Source organism: Rhinoderma darwinii, chromosome 6 (genome assembly GCF_050947455.1).
Source record: "Rhinoderma darwinii isolate aRhiDar2 chromosome 6, aRhiDar2.hap1, whole genome shotgun sequence".
Lineage (NCBI taxonomy): Eukaryota > Metazoa > Chordata > Amphibia > Anura > Rhinodermatidae > Rhinoderma > Rhinoderma darwinii.
In genome coordinates, this window is record NC_134692.1 from 98,851,131 (window position 1) to 98,863,966 (window position 12,836).

Sequence of the window (12,836 nt, forward strand, 5' to 3'; positions counted from 1 at the left end):
CTTTTTGTGTTACCTTATTCTAAGAGCCATAACTTTTTTATTTTTCCATCAAGAGAGCCGTGTGAGGGCTTGTTTTTTGTGTAACAAACTTTAGTTTCGATCAGTACCATTTTTGGGTACATGCAACTTTTTGATCTCTTTTTATTCCATTTTTTGGGAGGTGAAGTGACCAAACAATTGTGATTCTGGTATGGTTTATTATTATTTTCTTTTAAGGCGTTCACCTCACGGGATAAATAACAAAATAATTTTGTAGATCAGGCCGTTACGGACGCGGCAATACCAATTATGTATAGTTTATTTGTTTATTTATTTATTTTTATTAATAATAAAGGACTGATAAGGGAAAAAGGGGAATTTTATACTTTTATTACTTTTAAAACTTTTATTTTCTTATTTTTACTTTTTTTTACTTTATTACTTTGTCACACTAGGGGACTTGAGGACAGGAGGCCCTGATCGCAATTCTAATACACTACACTGCATGCATAGTACAGTGTATTAGAGCTGTCAGCTACTCGCTGATAGCAGGCGCAGTGGGTCCTGAATTTGTAGATGGCATAGCCGGACGCCATTGCTAGGCGTCTGGTTGCCATAGCAACCATCGCTGTCCGCTATCATGTAGTGGGCCGTCGATGGTTGTTTAACCCCTATGAAGCCGCAATCGCTATTCAACGTGGCTTTTAAGGGATTAATCAGCAGGGACACAGCTATCGTTCCCCACTATAGGAGCTGCGGCAACTGCTGTACGAGACAACAGCTGTCACAGCTCCTGTATGTGTCGGGAAGACGACCGAAATGGCCGTTCCTCCCGTGACGTACTATTCCGTCATGCAGCGCGAACGCTATGGTTATCATAATGGAATAGTACGTCACTGAGTGCGAAGGTGTTAATCGGGTTCACCCGGATATGGCGATGCCATATCTGTGGACGTAAACTGCTGTTTGGGCACGCTGTAGGGCTCATAAGAGAGGGAGCGCCATTTGGCTTTTGGAGCGCAGATTTTGCTTGGTAGTAGTTGTTTGCCGTTTTACTGGTATTTCAGTTTATAATGTGGGGGGTATATGTAAGCTGTGCGGAGTACATCAGGGCATAATAAGAGGGTATAATAATGGGGTAAATAAATAATAATCCGCAGATATGTGGCCAGAGTCACATTGATAAATTGTGCCAGATGTTATTTGCATTTGGAACACTCTGCACATTTTGCATCGCCATATTCTGGGAGCCATAACTTTTTTTATTTTTCTCCACGGGAGATGTGTGAGAGCTAATGTTTTGCGGGACAATCTGTAGTTTTCATTGGTACCCTTTTGGGGGAAAATTCAGTTGTTTTGATCACTTTTTATTAAATTTTTTGGCAAGCAAGGTGACCAAAAACCTTCAATTCTGACAGTTTTTTATTCTTTTTTTTTTACGGCGTTCACCCTGGGCTATAAATTACAATTTTACTTTATGCTGCAGGATGATACGATTACGGAGATACAATATGTATATTGTGTCTTTCCTTCTTGTTTTGAAGCGCTTGCGCAGTAAAAACACTTTTATATAAAATTATTTATTTTTTTGTCTCACCATTTTCTGAGAGCCATAATTTTTTATTTTTCAGTCAAAAGAGCTGTGTTAGGGCTTGTTTTGCCAGATGGGTTGTAGTTTTTATTGGTACTATTTTGGGGTACATGCAACTTTTTGATCACTTTTTATTGTATATTTTGGGAGGGGTGGTGACCAAAAAATTTAGATTTTGGCATATTTTTTTACTTATTTTTTTTGCGGTGTTCACATTGCACGAAAAATAACAATATAGTTTTATAGTTTGGATCATTATGAACGCGGTGACACCAAATATGTGTACTTTTTTTAGCGTGTTAATTTTTTTCCTATAATGAAAGACTTATAGGAAAAAAAGCATTTTTTTGTTTATGTAACTTATAACTTTTATTTTGAAGCTTTTATAAAACATTTTTATTAACTTATTTATACTTCTTTTTACTTGTCCCACAAGGGGACTACGAGACTTGCAGCTCTGATCGTTGCTAGAATACATTACACTACCTACGTAGTGTAATGTACTCTAACTGTCAATGTGACAGGAAGCCTATGAGGATCAGCCTCAGGATGGTCCTCATAGGCTTCTGTACATGGCAGCCCAGACGCTATTGTTTGTCTTCCGGTTGCCATGGCAACCATCGCCAGCCCCCGTGATTTCATGTGGGGGCTGACGATGTGCTCTAAACTCCTTAAATGCAGCGATCGCAATCGACCGCCGCATCTAAGGGGTTAACTGCCAAAATCAGCGGCGATGGGCCGCTAATCGGCAACACGGAGAGCAGGGCAGACACCCTGCACAGTTAACCGCAGCTGCGGTGTAGCGACTCGCAGCGGTTAACTGTCAAAGTACAGACGTAACTGCACGTCAAGGTGCGCAAACTTACTGCTCACCTTGACGTGCAGTTACGTCAAGGTGCGGGAAGGGGTTAAAGAAAAATGCTAGCACTGCTATTTTTTTGAACAGCCTAATATTCCTTTTCTTTACTTTCTGTAAAGGATTATCACAAACTGGATATATTTTGTTATATATTGTTATTGTTTTGATTTGGAATTGAATGTGTAGTATTTCCAGTGCATTTGCATTTAGGCAAATAAAAGTTATTATAATGATTTTGCACTTAATTTCCTTTGATAAACTCATTGCTATTTTTTTTTAACACTACTGTATCATGCAACTGTTCCCTCTGTAACTCACCCGGGAAAAAGACTTGCAAGCAAACCGGTAAAATGGAGTCACTAGGTAACGTCGTTTGACCACTCCATGGTAGCGCGAAAGCCCCTTATCAAGGCGGCGAGATGAGTTATGCCCAGCGTGACCAATGGAGTACCCTACTCTCCAATGTGGTGTACTCACTGATGAGAAGGGGGCTATGCAGAGCTCCATTCCGTCTCATGTAGTGAGCATTGGGCCTCGTCAGATAATGGCGGTTGGTGTCAGCGTCTCTGGACTCCACCAAGTAGGAGTAGGAGTCTGCTTTCAGCATGTTGCCCCAAGAGGTCGCAGCTTCTAACAGGCCATATGCAGTAGCCGCGGCATAACACAGTTTCTAAAATATAGGCAGGTGCTCCGGGCCGCATTGTAGGCCTTGACTAACCCCTTCTGTTGTTTTCGCCCCATTTTGGTCTCAAAATGTTCCTCTGGGGGCTAGAAATGCAGTGTGTCCTGTACAGAGTCAGTAGCCCCTAAAATGGAAGGGAGTTTGAGCCGGATAATGATGGTGAGCGGTAGTAATGCATGTCTTCTAGCAGAATTTTTTTTGTACCCTTCTCCAGATATGTGCCTCCACACAATCCTGGCTCTGAGCTCTACATAGAGTTCTTTCCTCCTCATGGCTTGGTTTTTGCTCTGATATGCATTGTCAGCGGTGAGACCTTATATAGACAGGGGTGTGTCTCTGAAAATCATGTCCAATCAAATGAATTTACCACAGGTGGACTCCAATCAAGGTGTAGAAACATTTGAAAGATGATCTAGAGAAATTGAAAGCCCCCAGAGTGTCACAGCAAAGGGTCTGCTTACTTATGTCCATGTGAAATTAGAGTTTTTCATTTTTAATAAATTGTTTTATTTTGTCTTTATGGGGTATTGAGCGCAGAATGATGGGGAAAAACTTGATTTTTTAGTTTTATTTTAGCACAAGGTCTCAACATAACAAAATCTGAAACAAGTCAAACGGTCTGAAGACTTTCCAAATTCATATTTTCCATAAGTTCTCTCTTTATGGCACAAACATTAATCGTATAGAAAAACAAACACTCCACCGCGTTCATTGAAGTGACAGTCAAACATCTACTCACGACCACTGTTTAACAATATGATCTAGAAAAGTTATTCTTGCTTAACCCATTCCCGACCACCCCACGTAGATTAACGGGCTGCAGAACTGGTCCTTATGCCTGTAACACGTTAATCTACGTGTGCTCCTAACAGAGCACACCTACACTCCCTTCAGCCCGGCTCTCCCAGTACAGGCTGCTACTAGCAGCCTAAGTACTGTGGGAAAACATCGGGTCGGATCACAGTGGCAGGGCCTAATATGCCTCCTGTCAGTGTGAAACTGACAGGTATAATACCCTGCAATACATAAGAATTGCAGGGTATTATAACAACGATCCAACAATTGGATTTTCAAGTCCATAGAAGGACCGAAAAAAAAAAAAGTAAAAAAAGTTACAAAAAATGTACAAAAGTAAAATTACAAAATAATAAAATAAAAAAATTGACTTTTTCCCCTTATAAAGTCCTTTTTTGTTAGAAAAAAAAATAAACTGTTCATAATTGGTATCGCTGCATCCGTAATGGCCTGAACTATATACATATAATGTAATTTATCCCGCACGGTGACCGCCATAAAAAAATAATTAAGGAACTATACCGGAATCGCTATTTTTAGTCACTTCAGCTCCCAAATAATTTTCATAAATAGGGATCAAAAAGTTGCATGTACCCAAAAATTGTACTGATAAAAACTACAGTTTGTTCCACAAACAACAAGCCCTCACACAGCTTTCCCGATAGAAAAATAAAAACGTTGTGGGTCTTAGAATATGGCGACACAAAAACGTTTGTTTTTTTTTTAAAACCGTGATTTTATCGTGCAAACACCATAAAACATAAAAAACCTATATACATATGGTATCGCCGTAATCGCATCAACCCACAGAATAAATTAAATATGTCATTTATAGCGCACGGTGAACGACGTAAAAAAAATGATAAAAAACAACAGAAGTTTTGACGGCATAATTCCACTAAATTCAGCAAAAAACCTATGGGATAAAATGCTCACTATACCCCTAGACAAATTCTTTTTAGGGCTGTAGTTTCCCAAATTGGGTCACTTCTGGGGGTTGTCCACTGTTTTGGTCCCTCAGGTGCTTTGCAAATGCGACATGACACCCGAAAACCAATAAACTTGATCTCCAAAAGCCAAATAGCGCTCCTTCACTTCTGAGCCCTACCGTGTGTCCAAACAGCCATTTATTAACACATATGGGATATTGCCGTAATCAGGAGAAATTGCTTTACAAATCTTGGGGTGCTTTTTCTTCTTTATTGCTTGTAAAAATTAATAATTTCTACGTTTTATTGAAAAAAAATTAGATTTTCATTTTTACGGACTAATTACACAAAATTCAGCAAAAAACCTGTGGGGTTAAAATGCTCACTACACCCCTTGATGAATTCCTTGAGGTGTGTAGTTTGCCAAATGGTGTCTTTTTGGAGGTGTTTCCACTGTTTTGGCACTACAAAACCTCTTCAAACCTGACATGGTGCCTAAAATATATTCTAATAAAAAGGCGGCCCCAAAATCCACTAGGTGCTCCTTTGGTTCTGAGGCCTGTGGTTCAGTCCATTAGCACACTAGAGCCACATGTGGGATATTTCTAAAAACTGCACAATCCGGGTAAAATAATATTGAGTTGCGTTTCTCTGGTAAAACCTTTTGTGTTACAGAAAAAAAATGGATTAAAATGGATTTTCCGACAAAAAATAGAAATTTGTAAATTTCACCTCTACTTTGCTTTCATTCCTGTGAAATACCTAAAGAGTTAAGAAACTTTCTAAATGCTGTATTGAATACTTTGATGGGTGTAGTTTTTAAAATTGGATGACTTATGGAGGTTTCTATATATAAGGCCCTCAAAGCCCCTTCAGTACTGAACTGGTACCTATAAAAGTAGGTTTTGGAAATTTTCTTCAAAATGTGAGAAATTGCTGCTAAAGTTCTAAGTCTTGTAACGTCGTAGAAAAATAAAATAATGTTTAAAAAACAATGCAAATATAAAGTAGACATATGGAATATGTGAAATAGTAACTATTTTGTGTGGTATTACTGTCTGTCTTACAAGCAGATAAATTTAAATTTAGAAAAATCATAATTTTTGCAAATTTTCTTTACATTTTGGTGTTTTTCACAAATAAGCAATGAATTTATTGACCAAATTTTTCCACTAGCATAAAGTACAATATATCATGAGAAAACAATCTCAGAATCGCTTAGATAGGCAAAAGCATTCCAGAGTTATTACAACATAAATGGACACATGTCAGATTTGAAAAAATGGGGCTGGTACTGAAGGCCAAAATGAGCTCGGTCCTGAAAGGGTTAAATAAAGTAAGAAATTAAGCAATTAAATATTACAGGTTTTCAGTTTTGAGTTATTGATTTGGAATAAAAATATAAAGCTACAGGAATTAGGCATTTGTTTAGAATAACAGAAAAACATCTATACACAATTTCAAAATTAAAAGTATTATTATTCAAATTAGAGATTAGCCGTGATAATTCATAATTTACAGGTAACCAAAGGTGCTATTTCAGAGTTATATTTGTCAAATTAAAGAAATGGAGGGTAAGACTTGGTTTATACTAGTGTCATGTCTTTCATTTATAACTATGCCATGATAGCTACATATACCAGGTCCATTTTCCAATGTATACAAGCAAATCTTGATGGATCTAATTGACTTTAATGGGATCTATTGATATTGCCGCATTTTTATGGCAAGAATAGTGCAGACTTCTTGTGTGTTTCTTGTCAATGGACCCCATTAATTTAAATTTGAAATGAGCCAAAATGATTACTTCCTATTTTAGATTACATTGCCTCAAAAATGGAACATGGTTCCATGATATTTGAAAAGCACATAGAAACAAAAGACAGTTGATTCAGGGGGTCTTGTCTGGGAGTTTAAAAAATTTGTCCAAGGGACCATCTCATAGAAAATGTATCTAATTATACTTTGTGTGCAATGTTCTCCATGCTCTTGATTCATTTACTTTACACATTATGTAAGACTGTTGTAGTCAGTTTCTTGCTGTGAACGTGTTGGTTTTAGTATATACTGTATGAGGGGGAAAAAAATATATGGTTAGGATTTTTATATCTATGTTTTTTATTATTATCATTGTATTAGATTTCTATGTACGTTTGTGTGGCTGTTACAAATATTTAGCAATATTCCATATACACTATATGGACCAAGAAAGTGGATACCCGACTATGATACTATACAAGATTGTTCAACATCACATTCCAACTCCATGGGCGTTAATATAGAGTTGGGTCCCCTTTTGCAGATATAAAAGCTTCCGCTCTTCTTCAGCTCTTCTGGGGAGGCTTTCCACAAAATTTTGAAGTGTTTCTGTGGGAGTTTGTGCCCATTCAGCCAAAATATCATTTGTCAGGTGAGACACTGATTTTGGTATTGCAGGTTAAGCTCGCAATTCATCCCAAAGGTTTCATTGGGGTTGAAGTCAGGGCACTGTTAGTTTTTTGCATCAGTATTTGTAAGTACAAACCAGGAATGGATCTAAAATATTGAAAATCTACATATATTAAACCAGGATTTGGTCCAAAGCATGGAAAAAGTGCAAATCTTTCCATTATATTTTTTCACTGTTTTTACTCCTAGTTTTGGCTTACAAATACGTATAACATACGTAACAAATACTGACCAATATACGCCTGTGTGATAGTGGCCTAAGGCAAAATTTACACAAGTGTAATAAGGGCCTATTTATAATGCTATTAGTTCGGATCGTTAGACCTACAGTCAGATCTGGATCTGTGACCGTAATATGAGTGCAAAAACACCCCCATATTTTGCTTGTGTGAAACTAGTCTCATTTCAAATTTCTCAATGAGTACAGTAAACCATTGAATGTGAGCCATTGACTGCGAGGTCTAATGCCCTATGAGAACTGTGATGTGGGGCCCTAAATTTTATATATGAGGTTATACAGGTGTGTTTTGATTCCTTATTAGATTTATTTTATATTTTCATTACTTTCCTAAACTGCACTATTGATTCCGTCAAAACAACGGAACAAAGTTTCCATCACCATTGAGGTCAATGGTGATGCAAATGAAAGCTAAGGTTTCCGTCTGCCTTTCCATTGAGGGGTTCCGCTGATGGAAACCTCAGATGGAACCCCTCAACGGAAAGACAACGCTGATGTGAACACAGCCTTATATGCAGAAATGTTAAAGTAAGCAAATATAGATCTGTTGCGGAAATTATGACGGACATGCATAATGTTTAGGTTAAACAACATATCTCACAATCAAGAGGTTTCAGGTTTATGGCATATAAAGATTCTGACAAATGCCTTTCTTGTCTATTACTCAACCTGGCCATTCTATCCATATTAAAGCATGCTATTTGTAATCAGACAAACAAGAAGACAGCAGAGAAGGTAACAATATGCTACATTCCAGGGAGTTTATTAAGACTGTCAATGTTTCAGTAGCAAAGTGTTTGATAAGTGCAACATCAGCCTTTCTGCCTTGACAGAGTCAATGGGGTTAATGGAGTTGCATAATATAATCACTTTGTGACAGAGATAGATTGTTTTATTTAAAAAAAATATATATGAGCTCTCTGTGTAGCCCTGCTCTCTTGTATTATCTTTCACAGAGGAATTGTTACCTACTGTGGAATGAAACAGTTTTACAGCATATCCGCTAATCTACATTTTCACAAAATGATTATTTACTCAATATTAAAATAAAATGTAAAATACAATTTTATTAGCTGAATTAAATGGCTCTAATATGTTTAACAGCCTGTAGGCAGTTTAAAATACCAACCAAAGTGAAGTTCACTACTTATTGAAATATAAATAAAAAAATATTATTTTTTTTCATTTTGTTATTCTGAAACACGGAACCAAAAATAAGTTTAGATTAAGTTAGAGCCAGGAGATCTATAAATGTAGCCATCACAACTTTTTTTTCCCATTGATTGCGTGAGGGAGCTAGCTATCTGAGGAAGCCAAAGTTTAGCTATCAATGACCTGGCTACATAGCCATAGATGATCTATCAGGTAGGGAATAAAATTCTCCAAACGGCGTGATCTGGTATCTAGAGGAACCCTGAAGTCAAAGGTATTTAGGACAAGCATTAGGCCGGGTTTCCACAGGACGGATACGCTGCGTAAAAACCATGTAGCGTATCTGACTTGGAACCCACAGTACATTCCGTCTGAAAACCGCACCACATTGTGGTGCTTATTTTCGGACGGAATTTCCGCTGGGGAAAGCAGCATTAGTAACTGCTCATTCTTACGTAGGTCGTTGTAATGGCAACGCATACCACCATCGCAGTCCGGTCCGGCCTCCCTGGATGATGCTGCAGCCAATGTGACTGCTGCAGCCTGTGATTGGCTGCAGCGGCGGCACATGGGATGTAACGTCAAACCATGAGGCTGGCTTCTGACGTCATCTAGGCCGGTCTCCTGGGATGATGTATTCTACCATGTGACCACCGTTGCAGCCTGTGATTGGCTGCAGTGGTCACATGGGATGCAACGTCATCCCAGGAGGTCGGATTGCAGGAAGGAGGGCGTTCTTGGCAAGTATGATTTTTTAAAATTTGCCGTAGTTGCGATTTTTGCGGCATAATCACTGCAAATACACAGCAAAAGTCGCAACACTTGCGGGTTTTGCATCCCCATTGAATTTAATGGGAAAAACCCGCAATGGAAAATCAACAAAAACGCAGCATAAATTGACATGCTGCGGAATGAAATTCCGCACAGCATGTAAATTTATTAACATTTATGCTGCGGGTTTTTTCGCAGCGTGGGCATGAGTATTTCTGAATCTCATTCAGTTTGCTACTACCGTAAATGCTGCGGAATTTAAGCACAGAATTCCATTGCGGAAATTGCTTTGTTGGAATATGGCCTTATAGCTTATTTTACTTATTTTATGTAAGGCCCCATGCACACAAATGTGCTTTTTTCGGCCGCAATTCCCCCGGGACAATTGCGGCCCCATTCATTCCTATGGGGTCATGCACATGACCGTGGTTTCAGCGGTCCATGCATGGCCCCGGAGCCCGGACTGCAGAAAGAACGGGCAAGCCTTATTACGGCCGTGTTCTGTGGTCTGGACTCATCGAAAATAATGTCCACAACCATGTGCACAGCTCGCGGCTGTCACTACGTTGCCAGCAGACTCGAAAATCACGGCCGTGCACAATTCTACGGTCGTGTGCATGAGACCTAAGAAAGTTGCTGAGTAATTCAGACTATGGATAAACATAAATTGTCTGACCCTGTAGTTTTTATTATCCCCTTGATGCAGCAGGACATCACCTTACGTCCTGGCTCACGGGCTGCAGATTTTAGCTGAGTAGGGCTTTCCTGGAGCCAGTGAAAATAACAATACACTGTGATACATACTTATTGAAGTGTATTTTACCAGTGATCTGACGATCGATGGTTCAAATCTACTAGGGGGAGTAAAAAAAAGTGTTAAAATAGTTAAATAAAGTTTTTAGCGGGGCACAAAAAAAATTTAAAATATTAAAAGTTCAAAAAAATCTTCCTTTTCTCATTTTTAATCTAAAGTAATGTAAAAAAAATACAAATAAACAAAATTGGTATCTCCACATCCGTAAAAGTCAGAACTATTGCAATTTAACATTTTTATAAAAAGTGATCAAAAAGTCATACCAAAAATATCAAAAAATTAGACCAATAAAAAATGAAGCTCGTCCTGCAAAAGTTATGGCTTTGAGAATATGGCGACACAAAACAATTAATTTTACTTTAACAAATAGTTTTGTCTTTGAAAAAGCAGTAAAACATAACAACATAAATTTGGTATCGCCATAATGATATTGACCATCAGAATAAAGTTAAGTTGTCATTCTTTACGATTTGGTAAAAGACGTAAAAACTAAACCCAAAATAACTATGAAGGAATCACAGTTTTTTCCAATTCCACCCCAGATTTTATTTTCAGTTTCTCAGTAAAATATATAGTATGGTACTTTAAATAGTGCCAATAGAAGTGACAGCTCCTTCCACAAAAAAAAATAAGCCTTCACACCACTCCATTAATGGAAAAAGAAAAAAAAATTATGGCTCTTGGAAGGCGGGGAGTGAAAGCCAGAAACAAAAAAACAAAAAATTGTTGTGGCCAAGGGGTTAAAAGATACTAGTGGGATTTGCTTATAAATATATGCTCAGTTGATCTCTACAGAAAGGTCAAATTCCTTCTCCCATCTTTTTTTAGATTTATACTGTGGGGTCCCCAATTCAGAGTTCAAAAGATTACTAGAAATTTTATAATATATAAAATTATTTTATAATAGAAATTAGAGGGACAATGAGAGCAAAGTTAGCCCCGTTTTTTTCACATAGATTTGTAAGCATGTTTTAACTGAAGGTATTGGAAGTGGTCTTTATAAGATTAAACTTGTTTTGGAAACTAAAAAACTCTTTCAAATTACCATCGTAAGTTATTTGAGAGCATAAACACCTCTTTCGTAACCCAAAATTATGGGTCTTGTATCAGTTTCAATTCACTCAGATATGAGTTTTGTCATATTGGTGTTATATCCGAGAATCATTCTAATCAGAAAAATTGGGAAGCCAAATAGAGCTACTTCATCAAGAGAAAGGAGATAGTCAAACTCGTTAGTCGTAGTTTCAGCTTTTAATTTTAATTTGGTGACGCATTTCGACACCGAGTCGGTATCTTCATCAGACCATTTACATAAACTACCAAAGACAATGTAATTTATAAACATAAAAAAAACTTCAAAAAAGACATAATGATGTCATGAGTGGCAGTTACAATTACCAATCAGACTTCTATAGTAGAGATGCAGTTAAGAAAGGGCGATACAGGCAGTGGTTTTTACCTGTAGTGCAACACACATAGTAATCATAGCATTTTTAAAATAATGATATATAAAAGGATACATACTCAATTATATCAATTATTTAGAAAAATAATAGAACGAAAAACATGAAAAAGTATGTATCCTTTTATATATTATTATTTTAAAAATGCTTTGTATCCAGGATACATAGAATCTGTATTTCAAAATGTCTTTTTTTTTTTTTTTTTTAAACAAACCCAATTAAAATTTTTCTCTGTGTTTTATTACCACTAGAAATGTAGCATCTATGTTGTACCAATACCAGAGTTATAATATCTACATACAAAACTCAACAGATATTACCAGACATATAGATCCTACATACACTTTAATGAAAGACAAACTACTTTGGATAAGCCAGAGGTCAAATCTGATTAAAAGGGTTGTCTATGTTGGGACAATTCTTTTGAGTTATATTTTAGCTTTTGTATGTTCTGAATGGATGTAAAAAAAAATCTAATAGAGACACTTATTATTTATTTTATTCATTCATTTTTTTTTTAACTTGAGTGTGACCAAGGAAATTTAATAGTAGTTAGTATTTAACAATACTCCTACTAAAATGGCATAGTCATATTGGATTTACCAGGTTGCTTAGGTAGACATGACAAACTAGTGGAAAGTTACGGAAGAAAAAAATGAATCAGGAGCTAACTGTGTCATAGCAATAGTGAAAATAATGGATAAAAAAAAAACAACCCTACTGATAATGTCTTTAAGTTTTGAGAAGATTTAACAAAAGAATGACATTAGGAAAAAAAGTTGTATGCTGGCCATACACAGTTGGCCTCTGACTCCCCAATAACCATGTCTATTTCAATAGGAAGAGTTAGATAAATTGCTGACAAGTACTTTACAAAAAACTTCTCATTTACTTGTGTGTCAGGAAAGTCAGTGCTTGACTTCCAGCTGGAGGTAATACTCTGTTTTGTGGCAAAAAAAAAACAACAAAAAAACATGAGGAGGGTGAGTTTCCCTAGTGATCTTGGTGATGAATTTGAGTGCCACCATTGGATTTTTTTTGTAATGCCCAAGACATCATGTATGAGGTTGTATCATCAAATCCACAGCCTTCGTGCCTTCCAAATTGCTATAATT